Source organism: Balaenoptera ricei, chromosome 5 (assembly GCF_028023285.1).
Source record: "Balaenoptera ricei isolate mBalRic1 chromosome 5, mBalRic1.hap2, whole genome shotgun sequence".
Taxonomy (NCBI): domain Eukaryota; kingdom Metazoa; phylum Chordata; class Mammalia; order Artiodactyla; family Balaenopteridae; genus Balaenoptera; species Balaenoptera ricei.
The window spans coordinates 111,724,455-111,743,663 of NC_082643.1; the positions used below are offsets into that span (position 1 = coordinate 111,724,455).

A 19,209-nucleotide genomic window follows, 5' to 3' on the forward strand; every position below is an offset into this window, starting at 1 on the left:
ATGATAAGTTTAATGTGCCACCTCTCTTCAGGTGTATACATTTTAATTTCCATAGGCAAAGCCTTGTTTAATTTGAGTCAAAGAACAGAAGTTGCAATTGTGGAGTTTTAGCTGGGGTTGAGCTGTTGGGAAGGTGGTTTATTGGAGGGTGCTTTATTGAGATCATATCGTATTTCCAGCCCCGACTTTGCTAGCAGAGTCTTGGCCAGGCTGCAGTCTCCAGGGCCCTGCTTCACAGCCTGCCCCACTGCCTGCTCTCACATGTACAGCCTGCTCTTCTGAGCTTGGTGACATCCAGCTGTGTTTTTGCCTTCTTATTCTTTTTGTTTGTTTTAATTTTTATTTTGTAATGGAGTATAGTTGATTAACAATGTTGTGTTGGTTTCAGGTGTACAGCAAAGGGATTCAGTTATACATATATTGTACATGTATCTATTCTTTTTCAAATTCTTTTCCCATTTAGGTTATTGCAGAATATTGAGCAGAGTTTCCTGTGCTATACAGTAGGTCCTTGTTAGTTATCTTTTCCTTCTTATTCTTAAAGAAGCAAAATTCCTCTTGTTCTCAATGGAAGACAGATTAGACAAAAACAAAACAAAACAAAAATAAAAACTTGGAAGTCTGCACCATTTCTCCTGTGAAATGCACAAAGGTCCTCCTGTCACTGGGGTAGAGATGACGCCCATGTCCTGGGCGGTGTCTGAGATACCAGTGAAAGTTACACATTTCACATATTGCATCTCCTTTTGAGATCACGTATTTTGGCCATTTTAACCACTAAGTCCAACTCCATAGGTTTGCTGGATCAATTAATACTATCATTTAAGACTAAACATAGTAGATCAATGTCTTTCTATTCATTTTAGTCACATAGATTTCATCCGATTTTAGCATTCTTTTGATATTACCAATAGGGTTTTTTTTTTTTTTTGCAGTTGTTGTTGTATCCCAGACTTAGCCCAATTCCTGGCTCTTAAGAAATTTTTTGCAGTTGTTTATTAAAAAATAGCATGTAAATATAAATATTCAAAGCAATATCACAAAGCTGTTTAAAACTGCTCCTCAAAATTTCAGTTCTTTAACAAGTTTAATGGAGTTTTTCTATAAGACCTATTTATGGAGGAAATTTATGAAAATATGGGTCCATCTTGTACTAAGTCCTAGGATATTCATTTCTCAGAAGTAACAGAAAGACCTCTTTATAATATGGCTTTTCCCTGCGTCAGTGTGTTTTGGAAGTGGACCACCAGGCCAGCACTATAGTGACATCCCTGTGTATACACACATTGATTTCCTCAAGCAATGGATGATTTTCTCCAAGCTGGCTTCTCCTCAAAAATCAAAACTTAATTTTTCTCTGGGTCAGTTTTCGTGTGAAGAATCCTTTCCAAATCACTTTCCGGTCTCTCTCCATGAAACCACCACTGGTTAATGGAAACCTAGGGCACTTGATGGAGTGGGGCACAATGATAAGTCTCTCAGTCTGTTTTCTTCTTTGAATAAACAGGTCTTTTCTAAGGGCACTGCTGGTGGTTTGATCCTTGGCAGTGACTCTCCTCAAAAACGTGTCTTACAAGAGCAAGTGGTTCTTCCAAGTAGAATGGGTACCTTTCAGAGCCCTTTCTGTTTGTTTAGTTTCTTGATTATATGAAGTACGTTAAAACCAGTCCAAGGCCCATTAACATAATTTTCATGCATGTTAGTTCTGGCAAAACACACTAGGCAGGAACTGTATGATAAATGAGATAAATAATTTTGATGGAGCAGTGAAATAAAATAAACTTTTGCTATTTAAGAAAACAAACCATGACTGGTGGTGTGTATGGGGGTCAGTTTGTGTTAGGGTGGCATTCTGAGGGTGGCCTCTCATCCTTAGAACGTTCTGGGGAGAAAGAGCCGCTGTCTTAACTCCAACAAGGTCCAATTTCAGCTTGAAAATGAAATATTATGAAGCCTGTTGTCCTTTATTTAGGGGTTGATTATCCAGGCTATGGATTGTGTGAGGATCCTTGTACATCTTCTCCTTGGCTGCATTTTAGCACTTTGTCTAAAGAATGGGCAAGGCAGACAGAATAAATGAAATTTGTATTCATAGTGAGACTTATTAACACCTTGGGGAAGAAGTCACTGGAGGCTGAGTGGATTCTTTCTAACAAGTTTAATTTTGCTTAGTTAGCAGCTTATAGACTGTTGTATGAGCAGATCCTGTGAAACGTGTCTATCAGAGTTAGTAGCAGAGTCAGGCTCTTGGGGCCTGGGCCAATAATATGGTCTCTGTGTGCTGCCCAAATCATGGAAGGTAGAATGGACCTCAGATGAAACCTTGAGAGTTTGGGGTTTTTTTTTTAAAGAACTTTTAAAAAATGGGTTTCTGGAAATAAGGTATTGTTTCACAGTGGGTTGATTGTTCCAATGTCACCTGGATTTTGTATCATTGAGACCTCTCTCCTCCAGTGCAGAGCTGTGTTTCTTGGGTAAGAGGAGGAAAATCCCACACAGGTGTGCATGCCCTGGCAGAAGATGGCTAAATTACACTTGTGTATGTTTTGTATTTTTCCTTTAACTTCTCAAACACCGATCAACTAGGAGAAATTCAGGCAATAAATAAAGTTAATGAGATTATTGGAATGATTGATGGATTTTAAATGTCCTTGCCAAAGCTGCCATCATAACACTGTCGATAATTGTGAACTAGTTATATACCACATGTGACAGGAAGCTCTAGAGTTTCTACTTCTACACACATGAGAGAATATAGCACCATATCCCTGCCACCCACAACACATTCTAGCCTGTCTGTAGAGGCCGTTGGATCTTTTATCATAATAAAATCCTCATTATCTCAATAGCCTATGATGTTGATGATTGCCTTAAAGTTTGGTTTTAGAATGTTGGAAAATGGTGGCAGCATGATTTGGAGGTCTTCCTAAATTCCCCACAAAAAGCACAGGATAAATTGCATGCCGTATGAGTTATAGCTCAACAAAACTGTCTATATATATAAAACTATAAGGAAAAAATAGAGCAACTAAAACTAAAAATCCATCCATGGACAATATGTATGAAAAGCCAGGAAACAGGATAAACCAGTGAATCCTAAAAAATGAGCTATAAGACCTGTACCTTCTGACATCTGTATAAGAGGAAACACAGGGAAGCAGTGGGGCTGGATTTGATGAATACGAGAATTGAAGAACCTCAAAATAGGTGAAACTTGGAACTAAAGCAGGTCAACTTGATAACAACAGCTGATCTTGTCAAGTGTTTGCCCACCCCAGTTGCTGGTGATACAAGGGTCTCATGTTAAGGCTGAAAGTGACTGGAGCTCTGTGAGCTCTTGAAACGGACCCACCAGAGCTCTCTTCCAGCACAGGGCCTCACACTGAAGAGATGAAGGAAAGAGAAGGTTCAGATAGAAGTAGATGGGTGGAGGAAACAACCAGGAAATCGTAGACAGCAAACTTGGTGTGTGTTTGTGTGTAATAGACTTTATTTTTCAGAACGGTTTTATTTATTTTTTATTTCTTATTTTTTTGCAGGACAGAAATAGGGACACAGATGTAGAGAACAAACGTTTGGACACCAAGGGGGGAAAGCAGTGGGGGTGGTGGTGGTGGTGGGATGAGTTGGGCGATAGGAGTTGACATGTATACACTGATGTGTATAAAATAGATAACTAATAAGAACCGCTGTATAAAAAATAAATTAAATTAAAAAAATTAAAATTAAAAAAAATAGAACGGTTTTAGATTTATAGAAAAATTGAGAAGATAGCACAGAGAGTTCCCATATACTCCCCACCCAGTTTCCCTATTAAATAACATCTTTAACATCTTATATTAATATGGTAGAGTTGTTATAATTTATGAACCGATATTAATATATTATTATTGCCTAAGTTTTACTATATTCACATCTTCTAAGTTTTTACCTTTTCCTGTTCTAGGATCCCATCCAGGATACCCCATTACATTTCGTTATCATGTCTCCTTAGGCTCTTCTTGGCTATAACAGTATGTTAGGCTTTCCTTGTTTTTGATGATCTTGACAGTTTTAAGGAGGACTGGTCAGGTATTTATAGCTGTCATTTTATATATATATATATATATATATATATATATATATATATATATATATATATATATATATATAAAAAACAGTTTACAAAAACAACAGAGGAGAGATCTCTGTGAAGTAAGAAAATTGTATGAACCAACTCTCTTCCAAAAATTTCAGGAAAATAATTTTACATGAAAATTAGCAACAGAAAATTATTGAGTTCAAATTCTATACAAAGTTACTGAAAGCAAAAAGAGAATCGAGAGAAGAATAATATCTCTATAGGCAATAAAACTACCAGAAGGACATATGCAAAAAAGATAAATATGATAATGTACTATTTCAAAACAAGCTAAATATTTTAAGAAAATTATTCAAAATATGAAGGAACAACAAAAACCACAATTTAAAAGACTCAGAAATCAGGGAATAGGTGTCAAAAAATAATTAAAAGTAAAAGAAAAAGTGAAGATTAGATTAGAAGAAATGCAAGAGTGAATAAATATGAGATAATTCCTTAAGGGAAATAGAAGGTGAAAAGGAGAAAAAAATTTTTAATTCAAAAAAAAAAAAATAAGGAAAGAAATGAAAAACAGATTCAAGACAATGAGACAGATATTTGAAGATAGACAAAGAAAATTAAACATGCAGATAACAGTAGTCCTTAAAGAAGAAACCCAGTGGACAGGAATAGAACAAATGCTAAAATTACAGAAAATATTTCTGAAATAGAAGAAAAATTGAAGCTACATTTTAAAAAGCACACTGTGAACCTTAGAATATTGATCTAGAATGACCAACATCAAGAAAAATTCTTATAAAATTACTGAACTTTAAAGACAAAACCCCAAATCTTTTGTATATATAGACAAAGAAGGCATATGATATATAAGTAAAATCCAGGTAGGTTATCATCAGACTTTTCAACAGCAGTGCTTTATGCCAGAAGAAAATGGTATAAAATATTTAAGACATTCAAGGAAAGAAAATGTGTGCCAAGATTTTATATCTAGTAAAACTGAATTTCAAGTAAATAGGGCATCAAAACTTAAAATCAACATGGAAGAACTCAATAAATATTGTTCCATGAACCCTGTAAAAATCTTTCAGACTTAGTTTTGTATTGGAAATATCAGCATGAGCTTATGAGGTATTATATTTTAAAAACATATATGCATATCTTGTGTGTGTATTTCCTAGCTCTGTTCACATAAAAGGTCTAGAAACAATAACCAACTCAGAAACAATGAATATCTCTAGGGCCCAGATGTGGTCTTGAAATACCATTCCCTCTAAAAGAAACTGGGATTTATTGGAAAATGGCTGATCCCAAGTCTGAGGCAAGAGATACAAGATGAGCCTGGAACGCCTTGTAATACCAGGTAGCAAAGAAGCTCTCAAAGACTGGTAGGGTCATGTCTAATGGACTTGAGAACCACCTTGAAGACAAAGCTCCCACTGACCAGTCTGAACTTCAAAATGGATAAGAATTGCAAAGGCTTGAAATCCATCAAATATCTTTAAATCTGGGCATTCATAATTTTATATATATATATACATATATATATATATATATATATATATATATATAAAACATTATATGGCACTAGTTGGTCTCCTTTTGAAGATAATAGGTACCAATTCATTTATTTAAAAACTGGGTAGATGAAAGGAAAGAATCAAGCATTTATCTGCTTCTCCTTTGTGAACCATACCACTAGGTATCTCCTTATAAAATTATTACAGCCAACAAATGAAAACAAAATGATAGATTAGAATGTGACAATTTTGTAACTCCTAATGAATGAATAGATCCAGGCATTGAGTCAATGCCTGCTTACAACAAAAAGGAGTGAAAACCACCATTATATGCCTTTTTTTCCCCACATCTTTATTGGAGTATAATTGCTTTACAATGTTGTGTTACTTTCTGCTGTACAACAAAGTGAATCAGCTATATGTATACATATATCTCCATATCCCCTCCCTTTTGAGTCTCCCTTCCACCCTCTCTATCCCACCACTCTAGGTCATCACAAAGCCTCTAGTGGATCTCCCTGTGCTATGCAGCAGCTTCCCACTAGCCATCCATTTTACATTTGGTACTGCATATATGTCAATGCTACTCTCTTACTTCATCCCAGCTTCCCCTTACCCCACCATGTCCTCAAGTCCATTCTCTACATCTGAGTCTTTATTCCTGTCCTGCCCCTAGGTTCATCAGTACCATTTTTTTAGACTCCATATATATGCATGAGCATACAGTATTTGTTTTTCTCTTTCTGACTTACTTCACTCTGTATGACAGACTCTATGTCCATCCACCTCACTAAAAATAACTCAATTTTGTTCCTTTTTATGGTCAAGTAATATTCCATTGTATATGTGTGCCACATCTTCTTTATCCATTCATCTGTCAGTGGACGTTTAGGTTGCTTCCATGTCCTGGCTATTGTAAACAGTGCTGCAGTGAACACTGGGGTACATGTGTCTTTTTGAATTATGGTTTTCTCAGGGTATATGCCAGCAGTGAGATTTCTGGGTCATGTGGTAGTTCTATTTTTAGTTTTTTAAGGAACCTCCATACTGTTTTCTGTAGTGGTTGTATCCATTTACATTCCCACCAACAGTGCAAGAGGGTTCCCTTTTCTCCACACCCTCTCCAACATTATTGTTTCTAGATTTTTTGATGATGGCCATTCTGACTGGTGTGAGGTGATATCTCATTGCAGTTTTGATTTGCGTTTCTCTAATGATTAGTGATGTTGAGCATCTTTGCATGTGTTTGTTGGCAATCTGTATGTCTTCTTTGGAGAAATGTCTATTTAGGTCTTCTGCCCATTTTTGGATTGGGTTGTTTGTTTATTTGATATTGAGCTTCATGAGCTGCTTGTATATTTTGGGGATTAATCCTTTGTCTGTTGCTTCATTTGCAAATATTTTCTCCCATTCTGAGGGTTGTCTTTTTGTCTTGTTTATGGTTTCCTTTGCTGTGCAAAAGCTTTGAACTTTCATTAGGTCCCATTTGTTTGTGTTTTTATTTCCATTACTCTAGGAGGTGGGTCAAAAAGGATCTTGCTGTGATTTATGTCAAAGAGTGTTCTGCCTATGTTTTCCCCTAAGAATATTATAGTGTCTGGCCTTACATTTAGGTCTTTAATCCATTTTGAGTTTATTTTTGTGTATGGTGTTAGGGAGTGTTCTAATTTCATTCTTTTACATGTAGCTGTCCAGTTTTCCCAGCACCACTTATTGAAGAGACTGTCTTTTCTCCATTGTATATTCTTGCCTCCTTTGCAAAGATAAGGTGACCATATGTGCATGGGTTTATCTCTGGGCTTTCTGTCCTGTTCCATTGATCTATATTTCTGTTTTTGTGCCAGTACCATACTGTCTTGATTAATGTAGCTTTGCAGTATAGTCTGAAGACAGGGAGCCTGATTCCTCCAGCTCTGTTTTTCTTTCTCAAGATTGCTTTGGCTATTTGGGGTCTTTTGTGTTTCCAAACAACTTGTAAAATTTCTTGTTCTAGTTCTGTGAAAAATGCCATTGGTAATTTGATAGGGATTGCATTGAATCTGTAGATTGCTTTGGGTAGTATAGTCATTTTCACAATGTTGATTCTTCTAATCCAAGAACATGGTATATCTCTCCATCTGTTTGTATCATCTTTGATTTCTTTCATCAGTGTCTTATAGTTTTCTGCATAGAGGTCATTTACCTCCTTAGGTAGGTTTATTCCTAGGTATTTTATTCTTTTTTTTGCAATGGTAAATGGGAGTGTTTCCTTAATTTCTCTTTCTGATCTTTCGCTGTTAGTGTATAGGAATGCAAGAGATTTCTGTGCATTAATTTTGTATCCTGCTACTTTACCAAATTCATTGATTAGCTCTAGTAGTTTTCTGGTGGCATCTTTAGGATTTTCTATGTATGGTATCATGTCATCTGCAAACAGTGGCGGTTTTACTTCTTCTTTTCCAGTTTGTATTCCTTTTATTTCTTTTTCTTCTCTGTTTGCCATGGCTAAAACTTCCAAAACTATGTTGAATAATAGTGGTGAGAGTGGGCACCCTCATCTTGTTCCTGATCTTAGAGGAAATGGTTTCAGTTTTTCACCATTGAGAATGATGTTGTCTGTGGGTTTGTCATATATGGCTTTTATTATGTTGGGGTAGGTTCCCTCTATGCCCACTTTCTGGAGAGTTTTTATCATAAATGGGTGTTGAATTGTGTCTAAAGCTTTTTCTGCATCTATCGAGATTATCATATGGTTTTTATCCTTTAATTTGTTAGTATGGTGCATCACATTGATTGATTTGCATATATTGAAGAATCCTTGCATTCCTGGGATAAACCCCACTTGATCATGGTGTATGATCCTTTTAATGTGCTGTTGGGTTTTGTTTGCTAGTATTATGTTGAGGATTTTTGCATCAATGTTCATCAATGATACTGGCCTGTCATTTTCTTTTCTTTGTGACATCTTTGTCTGGTTTTGGAATCAGGGTGATGGTGGCCTCATAGAATGAGTTTGGGAGTGTTCCTTCCTCTGCTTTATTTTGGAAGACTTTTAGAAGGATAGGTGTTAGCTCTTCTCTAAATGTTTGATAGAATTTGCCTGTGAAGCCATCTGGCCCTGGGCTTTTTATTGTTGGAAAATTTTTAATCACAGTTTCAATTTCAGTGCCTGTGATTGGTCTGTTCATATTTTCTATTTCTTCCTGGTTCAGTCTTGGAAGGTTGTACATTTCTAAGAATTTGTCTATTTCTTCCAGGTTGTGCTTTTTTTTTTTTAATTTTTTTTATTTTTAACTAATTATTTATTTATTTATTTATTTTTGGCTGTGTTGGGTCTTCGTTTCTATGCGAGGGCTTTCTCTAGTTGCGGCGAGCGGGGGCCACTCTTCATTGCGGTGCACAGGCCTCTCACTGTCATGGGCTCTCTTGTTGCGGGGCACAAGCTCCAGACGCGCAGGCTCAGTAGTTGTGGCTCACGGGCCCAGTTGCTCCGCGGCATGTGGGATCTTCCCAGACCAGGGCTCGAACCCGTGTCCCCTGCATTGGCAGGCAGATTCTCAACCACTGCGCCACCAGGGAAGCCCCAGGTTGTGCATTTTATTGGCATATAGTTGCTTGTAGTAGTCTCTCATAATCCTTTTTATTTCTGCACTGTCAGTTGTTACTTCTTCTTTTTCATTTCTAATTTTGTTGATTTGAGTCTTCTGCCTTTTTTTTCCTGATGAGTCTGGCTAATGGTTTATCAATTTTGTTTATCTTCTCAAAGAACAAGCTGTTAGTTTTATTGATCTTTGCTATTGTTTCCTTCATTTCTTTTTCATTTATTTCTGATCTTATCTTTATGATTCCTTTCCTTCTGCTAACTTTGGGGTTTTTGTTGTTGTTGTTATTCTTCTTTCTCTAATTGCTTTAGGTGTAAGTTTAGGTTGTTTATTTGAGATTTTTCTTGTTTCTTGAGGTAGGATTTTATTGCTATAAACTTCCCTCTTAGAATTGCTTTTGCTGCATCCCATTGGTTTTGGGTCATCACGTTTTCATTGTCATTTGTTTCTAAGTGTTTTTTGATTTCCTCTTTGATTTCTTCAGTGATCTCTTGGTTGTTTAGTAGCATATTGTTTAGCCTCCATGTGTTTGTATTTTTTACAGTTTTTTTCCCTGAAATTGATATCTAGTCTCATAGTGCTGTGGTCAGAAAAGATGCTTGATATAATTTCAATTTTCTTAAATTTACCGAGGCTTGATTTGTGACCCAAGATGTGATCTATCCTGGAGAATGTTCCTTGTGCACTTGAGAAGAAATTGTATTCCGTTGTTTTTGGATGGAATGTCCTATAAATATTGATTAAGTCCATTAGGCCTAATGTTTCATTTAAAGCTTGTGTTTCCTTATTTATTTTCTGTTTGGATGATCTGTCCATTGGTGTAAGTGGGGTGTTAAAGTCCCCTACTATTATTGTGTTATTGTCAATTTCCCCTTTTATGGCTTGATCATTATGAAGTGTCCTTCCTTGTCTCTTGTAATAGTCTTTATTTTAATGTCTATTTTGTCTAATATGAGTATTGCTGCTCCAGCTTTCTTTTGATTTCCATTTGCATGGAGTATCTTTTTCCATCCCCTCACTTTCAGTCTGTATGTGTCCCTAGGTCTAAAGTGGGTCTCTTGTAGACAGCATATCTACAGGTCTTGTTTTTGTATCCATGCAGCCAGTCTGTGTCTTTTGGTTGGTGCATTTAATCCATTTATATTTAAGGTAATTATTGATATGTCTGTTCCTATTACCATTTTCTTAATTGTTTTGTGTTGGTTTTGTAGGTCTTTTCCTTCTCTTGTGTTTCCTGCCTAGAGAAGTTCCTTTAGCATTTTTCGTAAAGCTGGTTTGGTGGTGCTGAATTCTCTTAACTTTTGCTTGTCTGTAAAGCTTTTGATTTCTCCATCAAATCTGAATGAGATCCTTGCTGGGTAGAGTAATCTTGGTTGTAGGTTTTTCCCTTTCATCACTTTCTATATGTCCTGCCACTCCCTTCTGGCCTGCAGAGTTTCTGCTGAAAGATCAGCTGATAACCTTATGGGGATTCCCTTGTATGTTATTTGTTGCTTTTCCCTTGTTGCTTTTAATATTTTTTCTTTGTATTTAATTTTTGATAGTTTTATTAATATGTGTCTTGGTGTGTTTCTCCTGTATGCGACTCTCTGTGCTTCCTAGACTTGATTGACTATTTCCTTTCCCATGTTAGGGAAGTTTTCAACTATAATCTCCTCAAATATTTTCTCAGACCCTTTCTCTTTTTCTTCTTCTTCTAGGTCGCCTATAATTCGAATGTTGGTGTGCTTAATGTTGTCCCAGAGGTCTCTGAGACTGTCCTCCATTCTTTTCATTCTATTTTCTTTATTCTGCTCTGCGACAGTTATTTCCACCATTCTATCTTCCACCTCACTTATCCGTTCTTCTGCCTCGGTTATTCTGCTGTTGATTCCTTCTAGAGTATTTTTAATTTCAGTTATTGTGTTGTTCATTACTGTTTGTTTGCTCTTTAGTTCTTCTAGGTCCTTGTTAAACGTTTCTTGTATTTTCTCTGTTCTGTTTCTGAGATTTTGGATCATCTTTACTATCATTACTCTGAATTCTTTTTCAGGTAGTTTGCCTATTTCCTCTTCATTTATTTGGTCTTGTGGGGTTTTATCTTGCTCTTTTGCCTGCAAGATATTTCTGTGTCTTCTCATTTTGTCTGATTTACAGTATTTGAGGTCTCCTTTCCATAGGCTGCCGGATCGTAGTTTCCCTTGCTTCTGTTCTCTGTCCCTGGTGGTTGGGTTGGTCCATTGTCTTGCATAGGCTTCCTGATGGGAGGGACTGGTGCCTGCATTCTAGTGGGTGGAGCTGAGTCTTTTTCCTCTGATGAGCAGGGCCATGTCAGGTGGTGTGTTTTGGGGTGTCTGTGAGCCTAGTATGACTTTTGGTAGCCTGTGTGCTGATGGGTGGGTTCGTGTTCCTGTCCTGTTTGTTGTTTGGTGTGAGGCATCCAGCACTGGGAGCAGCAGGCAGTTGGGTGGAGCTGGGTCTTGGATTCAGATAGAGGCATCCATGAGAGCTCTTGGTGATTAATCTTCCCTAGTCATCTAGCGTCCTGGACTCAGTGCTCCCACCCCAGAGCCCCAGGCCCGACTTCTGGTCGAAGAACCAAGACCTGTAAGTTGCTCATCCCAGCAATAAAGGAAATTGAAAAAAAAAGACCAGCAAAACCCCAGACAAATGGTAAAAAGTATAATCAAACAAAAACAGAAACAAGGAAACATGCACACACACAAAGGAAACAAAAACAGAACCAAGTAAAACAAAAAGCAAGAGAACAACCAGACAAATAGGAGAACCCCAAAACAAAATCAGAGAAAACTAACAAAACACAAAACCACAAAACAAAACCAAAGCAGAGTGCCAACTGAAGAATGAAGCAAAGAAACAAAACAAACCAACAAAAAATGATAAAAAAAAAAGAAAAAGGAAAAGAGAAAGGGGAAATAAGACAGAACAACAGAAAAGCAATGTAGAAATAGAAATATAAAAAAATAGGACTCCCCTGGTGGCACAGTGGTTAAGAATCCACCTGCCAATGCAGGGAACACGGGTTTGAGCCCTGGTATGGGAAGATCCCACATGCCATGGAGCAACTAAGCCTGTGCACCACAACTACTGAGCCTGTGCTCTAGAGTCCGTGAGCCACAGCTACTGGGCTTGTGTGCCACAGCTACTGAAGCCCACGTGCCTAGAGCCTGTGCTCCACAACAAGAGAAGCCACTGCAATGAGAAGCCCGCGCACTGCAACAAAGAGTCGCTCCCCACTCGTTGCAACTAGAGAAAGCCCGTGCGCAGCAACGAAGCCTAACACAGCCAAAAATGAATAAATAAATAAATTTTAAAAAGGAAATATTAAAATATATATATATATTAAAGTAAGAAGAAGAAAAAAAAAAGACAAACAAAATCCCAGAGAAATGGTAAAAACAAAATCAAACAAACAAAAACAGAAACAAGGAAACACACACACACAAAAAAGAACAAAAACAGAACCAAATAAAACAAAAAGCAAGCAAACAACCAAACAGAAGAACCCAAAAACAAAATCAAACAATTAGAATCAAAACTAAGAAAAACACAAAACCTAAAAACATAACCAAAGCAGTGTGCCAACTGAAGAATAAAGCAAGGGAACAGAACAAACTGATAAAAATGATTAAATAAATAAATAAAATAAAAACAGAAAAAACACAGAACAACAGAAAAGCAAAGTAGAAATGGAAATATAAAAATATATATATATTAAAGAAAAAGAAGTAAAAAATAAGGGAAAAGAACACAGAACAACAGAAAAGCAAAGTAAAAATAGTAATATATAAAAAAAATTAAAATAAAAAATATGTTATAAGACACGAAGATACCAAAAGACTAAATTAAAAATATACTAAAACAACAACAACAAAGAAACAAAAAAAAGCCAGAGCCAACAACAGAATGAATCAAAACATAATAAAATTAATAGTAATAATGATGTTTCCCTGGGGTCTCCACTGTAAATGCCCTTGCACACCACGTGAGCCACAGCCCCCCTCCGCCTCCCCGTGAGGCCCTCCTCTGCCTCTGGTCTGCTCTCTGGACCCTCTGTGGGCCCTGTGGGGACCCCTCAGGCTCTTATCTGGCCCAGTTCCTGCGTGTGCTGCCCCCAAAGTCCACAGCTGCCCAAGGTAGCCCGTTTTCATTTGTGGGAACTCACTGTCTACTCAGATATTCCGTAGACGCAAGGTCTACCTAGCTGATCATGGGGATTTAATCCGCAGCTTGTACAGCTGATGAAAAGATTTTCGATCTTCTTCCTTAGTCGCCCCCTCCCTGGGGTTCAGCTTGGGGTTTATCCCCACCTCTGCACGTGGTCCACCCACAGGAGTCTGTTCCTGAGGCTGCCTGGCGCAGAGGTGGTATGACTGCTTGGATCGCAGGAGCCCCGTGGCGCCAAATGCACAGGGAAGCCGGCAGCCACGGGTGCAAGAGATATGGCCCAAGTGAGGGCCTTTTCTGGCACCCCACATAAGGCACATGAGGGCCAGCCCTGGCCGGAGTTTTTCTGGCACCCGGCAGCCGGCACCCAAGGGCCAGCCCTGAGCAGGCTTCTTTTATTGTTGTCGGCAGGCACTGGTGTGTGGGGAGCGAGAGGCTACAATAGCGGCTCCTCCCCCTGCGTGTGAGTCAGCAATAGCGCCCTGCTTCCGTGGCAGTCCAGTCTTCCTCCGAAGGCATTCCCTGCTGCAGATTTCCTCCCTCCCATCCCCTCAGTCTGTCTCCCCACAGCCAACAGCAGTTCTCGCCCTGGGCCTGTTCTCCAGTCCCCACGCTCCAGCTCCCAGCCCCCTCGCACACCTGTGAACACACGTCCCAGTCCAGGGCACGTAGGGCCATGGTACAGACCATCTGTGTATTTCTCACTCTGCCCCGTCTGCCACAGAGTGGCCACTTCACCCTCTTCCAACAGCCTCAGATGTTTTGTCCCGATCGATTTCCTGGTCAGAGAGGGGGTTTCCCCCAAATTCGGGAATCTCTCCTCTGTTTCAGCTCCCTCGCCCCAGGGTGCAGGTCCCATCCCGCTTCCTCCCCTCCTCCTTCTCCCTTCTTTTTTTCGTCCTACCCAGTTATGCAGGGATTTTTATAGTCCTTTCCAGTGTCCGAGGTCTTCTGCTAGTGTTCAGCTGGTGTTCTGTGAGAGTTGTTGCATCTGTAAATGTATTCCTGATGTATCCGTGGAGAGAGATGAACTCCACATCCTCCTACTCCTCCGCCATATTAACTCCTCCATTACATGCCTTATGATGGAAGAACACAGCACCATTTGAGCTTCACTGAACTGTATCTGATCCAGTCTCTGGATCCAGCTGCCAATTTGAAGGAAATACCAAGGACAGAGGCACATGATGAACTGCACCAAGGGTAGGCAATTAGCAAAATCCAGCCTGTGGGAAACACTATTGTTAAATAGCCTAAGAATTTTTTCAAAAGGTAAATTATAAAGGAGAAGAAAAGTGGCATGGAGGGTAACTGATAGATTAAAGAGACTGAAAATATGTATCAGATTTTAAAGAATAGGCAAGATTAAATGACAGTTTCTCAGGATGGACACTTGGGTGATAAAACTAGGAGTTACAAGGAAATGGTTGCTCTTAATCTCAGATTAGTGGTTATTTCTGAAGGAAGGGAGGGGCTGTGATGGGCTGAGGCACATGGAGGGGCTGCTGGGTGGCGGCAAAGTCTTATTTTTTTTTGACCTGAGTATCGGTCACAGGCTGTTTACCTGATAAATAATTCACTATGCCATACTTTTGTTTGGCAGGGGTTTTCTGGTATCTGTGTTTTATTTACATTTATAAAGGTGTTTTTAAAAAAGTGTTTTTAAAAAACTGTTTCTGAGTTTTGAGCTCCTTTGACATTCTGATGAAATGTGTCAACATCTGAATACTTCTTGTAGAGTCAGGGGGCCTCTCTACAACTCTTGACCTCCCTGTCCCCAGCTCCACCGCACTGGGAATCCTGAACTCCAGATGAAGAGCTCCTGTTTAGAATGTTTTACTCAGAGGAAGGATAAGTCGAATTCAAACAAAATTGCCATGAGCTGAAATGAACTCTTCATTTTTGCATAATGGAGTCCTTAAATTGGAGTCTGTGTATGAACTTTGAGGAACCTGAGAAGCCTGTGAAATAGGACAACATATTTTTGTGTGTATATGTGAACATTTTTCTGGGAAAAGGGTGCAAAGTTTTTATTGATTATCAAAGAGGTCTCTGACCTCAAAACGGTCAGGAACCCTTAACAGCCAGGAGAAGCTGAGGAAGCTGTAATGCCCCTCTGTGCTGCTGGACCGCTGTGGTGGGAGAGGATGCTTCCTTGTGCCTTCAGTTAACTGGAGAGAAGGCCCCACTCTCTGGACCCCAATGGTCTTTCTTCTGTCCTTACCTGCATGCTGCCCTGGTGGTAGGATTGGGCCATGGAAGCAGCAGAGGGTCCCTGAGCTCCCAGACAGTCTGTGGTTTTCAGCTTATGCCTATATCTGGGCAAACAGAAGCATATCCCTTTCCTTTCAATCTCAGAACAGTGAGTCTCTGGGTTTCCCAGATATCGGTCTTTACAATACAACCTCCGTAATCTTTGGCAGATTTGCCACCACCTCTACAGTCATTTCTTTAATGTTTTCTTCTTTAAATAAAGTGAAATTCAAAAAAATAATGTGTGGATTTAAAATTCCCCCGCCCCCTTTTTGTCCTTGAGTTTATTTAAAAAGGAGAATGCCTGTGAAGTGGGTTTGTAGCGCTAATTATATTTCCATCTCTAGTGCGTTTCTCAGAGCGAGACTATCAGAGCACATGCTTCGGAATCACCTGGGTGGTGCCGACTCAGAAGACGGCCCTTGGGGAGGCTGTGGGGTTCAGCATTCTAACGAGCTTCAAGGTGATTCTCATGCAGAGTAAAGTTTGAGAACTACTGCACTAGTGAAGTTTTCTTCCAGATCCCACCTAAAGGAGTGTGGGCATACTAAGCTTTGGGAAACACTAGATTTAGAGCTTAATGTGCATGGGTTTTGAAGAAAAAAGGCTTGTGTTTGATTCCTAGCTCTGATGTTTTCCAACTGTGTGAAGTTAGCCAAATGACCTATTTCCACATCTGTAAAATGGGTATAAGAAAACTTTACAGGATTCTTGTAAGAATGGTGGGAGATCGTGTTTGATGAGGTCTGGGTCCAGAGGACACACGCTATGCTCTCTTTCCAGGCCTCTCTATCTTCTGAGTTTTCATCTAGGCTCAGTGTGGAATTATTACAAAACTTGAGGCAAATCATTCAACTTATTTGAAAAGTTCTCTATTTTTTATCTATTCTATAGTGATAATCTTTGATTTTATTTCCTACCAATCCTCTAGGAAATTAAGGGTAAACAGGACCTTAGTAATTTCACAAACTGATGACCGGTGAGAGCTGTACACCTTTGCTGGGAGCAATATGAACTTGGAATAAGCACTCACCTTGTCTCCATGTAACTTCATGAATACTCAGGCAGCTGCTTCTTCACTCCCACCTGACTGTGCGCGTGTGCTTCACAAAACTTACATTAAAAAGAGCCATTTTCCCCCACCTTTGACTAGCTGTCTCACACTGTTTACCCTTTTGTCATTTGAACACACAAAATTGTGTTAGAATATTCTAAATGAACGACCGATTATCTGGACACTTCAGATGCAGAAACAGCAGACACTGAACAGGCAGCTCTGTGGAGCGACTGAAATTTGGGCGGGGGAGGGGTATCCCGCATAAAGCTCTGTGTGCACATCGATGACGTTGAGAGCACAAAGAGCAAAGGGTTAAAATGTAAGTGAGAGTGGCTGCCTGTCACTCAAAGTTCATATGTTCACTTCCTGTCACGCAAATGCCAACCTTACTTCATTCTGAGTGTAGTTACTTTTGTAGTTTATAGGGGCAACGGTCGGTCATTTTAGGGAAAAAGAATTGATGGCTACCTGTTAGGAACCTGGTCATATACCTATGGCTGTCTGTTTTTCGGGAGGATGGAAATCATTTAGTTCTTGCACCAAACGTAACGTTCCTTTTATTACTCCTTTGAAGCGAAACTTAATTCTTTGTGTATTTTTTTTTAAATACAGGACTCAGAGAGGAAATCTCGCACTAAGTGAAACATGAGACGGTTAACTATTGATAATATGTAGGTGTCAAGATGATGGCGTATGAATCTGGGCTGGGTGTATAGGTTGGTGGAAAAACCCTGCCAGAAATCTGTTACATCATTGCTGATTTCAATGGAAGACTGAACTTATGTTGATAAGAAACAGAATTTAAAGAGAACTCTTTTACTATAAAAGTGGTTTAAAATGTGTACTGCTTGATTCATCTGTCGTCTTTGGAGCTTAAATTAAAATGTGCATTAATAGTCATCTCTAAACATTGAATGTTGTGATGGTTCTCTTCCTGGATCAGCTTCCTATTCTACTATTCAAATAAATGTTTCCTTTCTACCAGGGAAAGACAAAAGAAACACCAATAAGACAAGAGCACAGTGAATTTAGAGCTTGCTGAATAGGCGCACTCAACCAGAACTGTCTGTTACTCATCCGGATGGAAAATTTAAACCTTATCATTTCTCGGCATAGAAACCAACAAATGGGAGCATAATTCTGGTGGTGCTGCAAATTCTAAAACAATGCAAGATATGAAAATCAGTGGCAAAGTGAATTCAAGCATGGACTGAGAGGTAGGTAATTGGAATGTTGTGTATTCCTTTAGGGATTTCTACAAATCACCTAGAGGATATCCCACTTCTTTCTGACAGTGATTGTTCTAATCCCAAATTTTCAGAGAACCTGCTGGGTGCTATGGTTGGTTGTGGAAATGTCTTTTCACTGGGCGGAGGGGACCTGGGTTGGAGATCCATCAGTCCTCAATTTAAATCACCAGCACATATCCACTGATACACTTTGCTTTTCCCCTAACACCTTGGCTTCTTGGGATCCCCGAGATGGTAAGACAGCTCAGGCTCACTCATACCCCTACCTAAATGTTGGAGATAGTTAGGGAATACTTCATAGGCTGGGTTGCTCTCATAATCCAAAATTCAGCTGATTTTAAACTGTAAACAGTAGTATGCATGTAACATCACCCAGGAGCTTGTTAAAAATGTAGATTCTAAGACGTAACTTCCATGGATTCTGATTTAGTAGATCTGGAGACTCATGAGTTGCATCGTAACAAGCACTGCAGATGGTTCTGATACAGATGACTTCGGGTCCACTTTTTAGGAAGCACTACTCTAAGTTATCATGTACAGTACTTGTCTTCAGACCGTTCTCTGCAGATACTGCTACACAATATATGCTAGGCAGAAAAAACAAGAAAGGGGACATTTAAGAGCCCATTTACAAATGATTCCCTAAGATGCCTGAAAATATATAAGTACTTTCTTGAAAGGGATAGGTTGGGGAACTAGCAAGAATTGCTACCAATTGCTGTTGTGTCCCCAGTGAAAATAAGCTAGAATTGTGAGAAATTGTTCCCATATCCTTTGAAACCTAGTCTTTAGATATCTGCCCTTTTCCATCAGAACCCATGCCTCTATTCCTAAAATGTTCTATCAGTGAAGTTCGGCCCAGTGCCTGACGTCTGTTCTCTATGAGACCCACTCTCTTAATCCTCATTCAAGTTGGGTACGTGTCAGCAGCACCTGAGAGAAAACTAAACCACAGGCTGGTTTGCAAGTCATGCAGCTTTTCAAAGAAGGGTAATTCACCGCAAGTTAGATTCCCCACAGTTCTATCCCTGTGTTAATTTGAACAGGCGAAAGAAGTTTCCAAGAACTTCTGGTAATGAAATCTTCTCCCCTCCCGCCACATTTTCCAAGTTCACTCGCTGTGAGTTGCAGGGTTGATCCTGGGGGTATATGCATGTAGGCTGCTTGCTCATGCCGTTGTGTTCAGAATCTCCTCGGGACTGCTTGGGAACTGAACTCTTTCAGTAAATTAATTAAAATAATAAACAGCTGTGACTCTTAGAACACCTGGCCCTCCTTTGAAGTTTTTCTAGACTCTAAATGG

The 19,209-nt window shown here is 39.2% G+C and overlaps 1 long non-coding RNA gene across 1 annotated transcript in view; it reads left to right on the top strand.

Moving 5' to 3' along the window:
- LOC132366612 (uncharacterized) overlaps window positions 1-17,861 on the top strand; it is a 111,319-nt gene extending 93,458 nt beyond the window's left edge. The window contains exon 5 of the long non-coding RNA XR_009503479.1: window positions 17,642-17,861. This is a non-coding gene — a long non-coding RNA (uncharacterized LOC132366612). The remainder of the gene's footprint in view (window positions 1-17,641) is intronic.
- The last annotated feature ends 1,348 nt before the right edge of the window (window positions 17,862-19,209 follow it).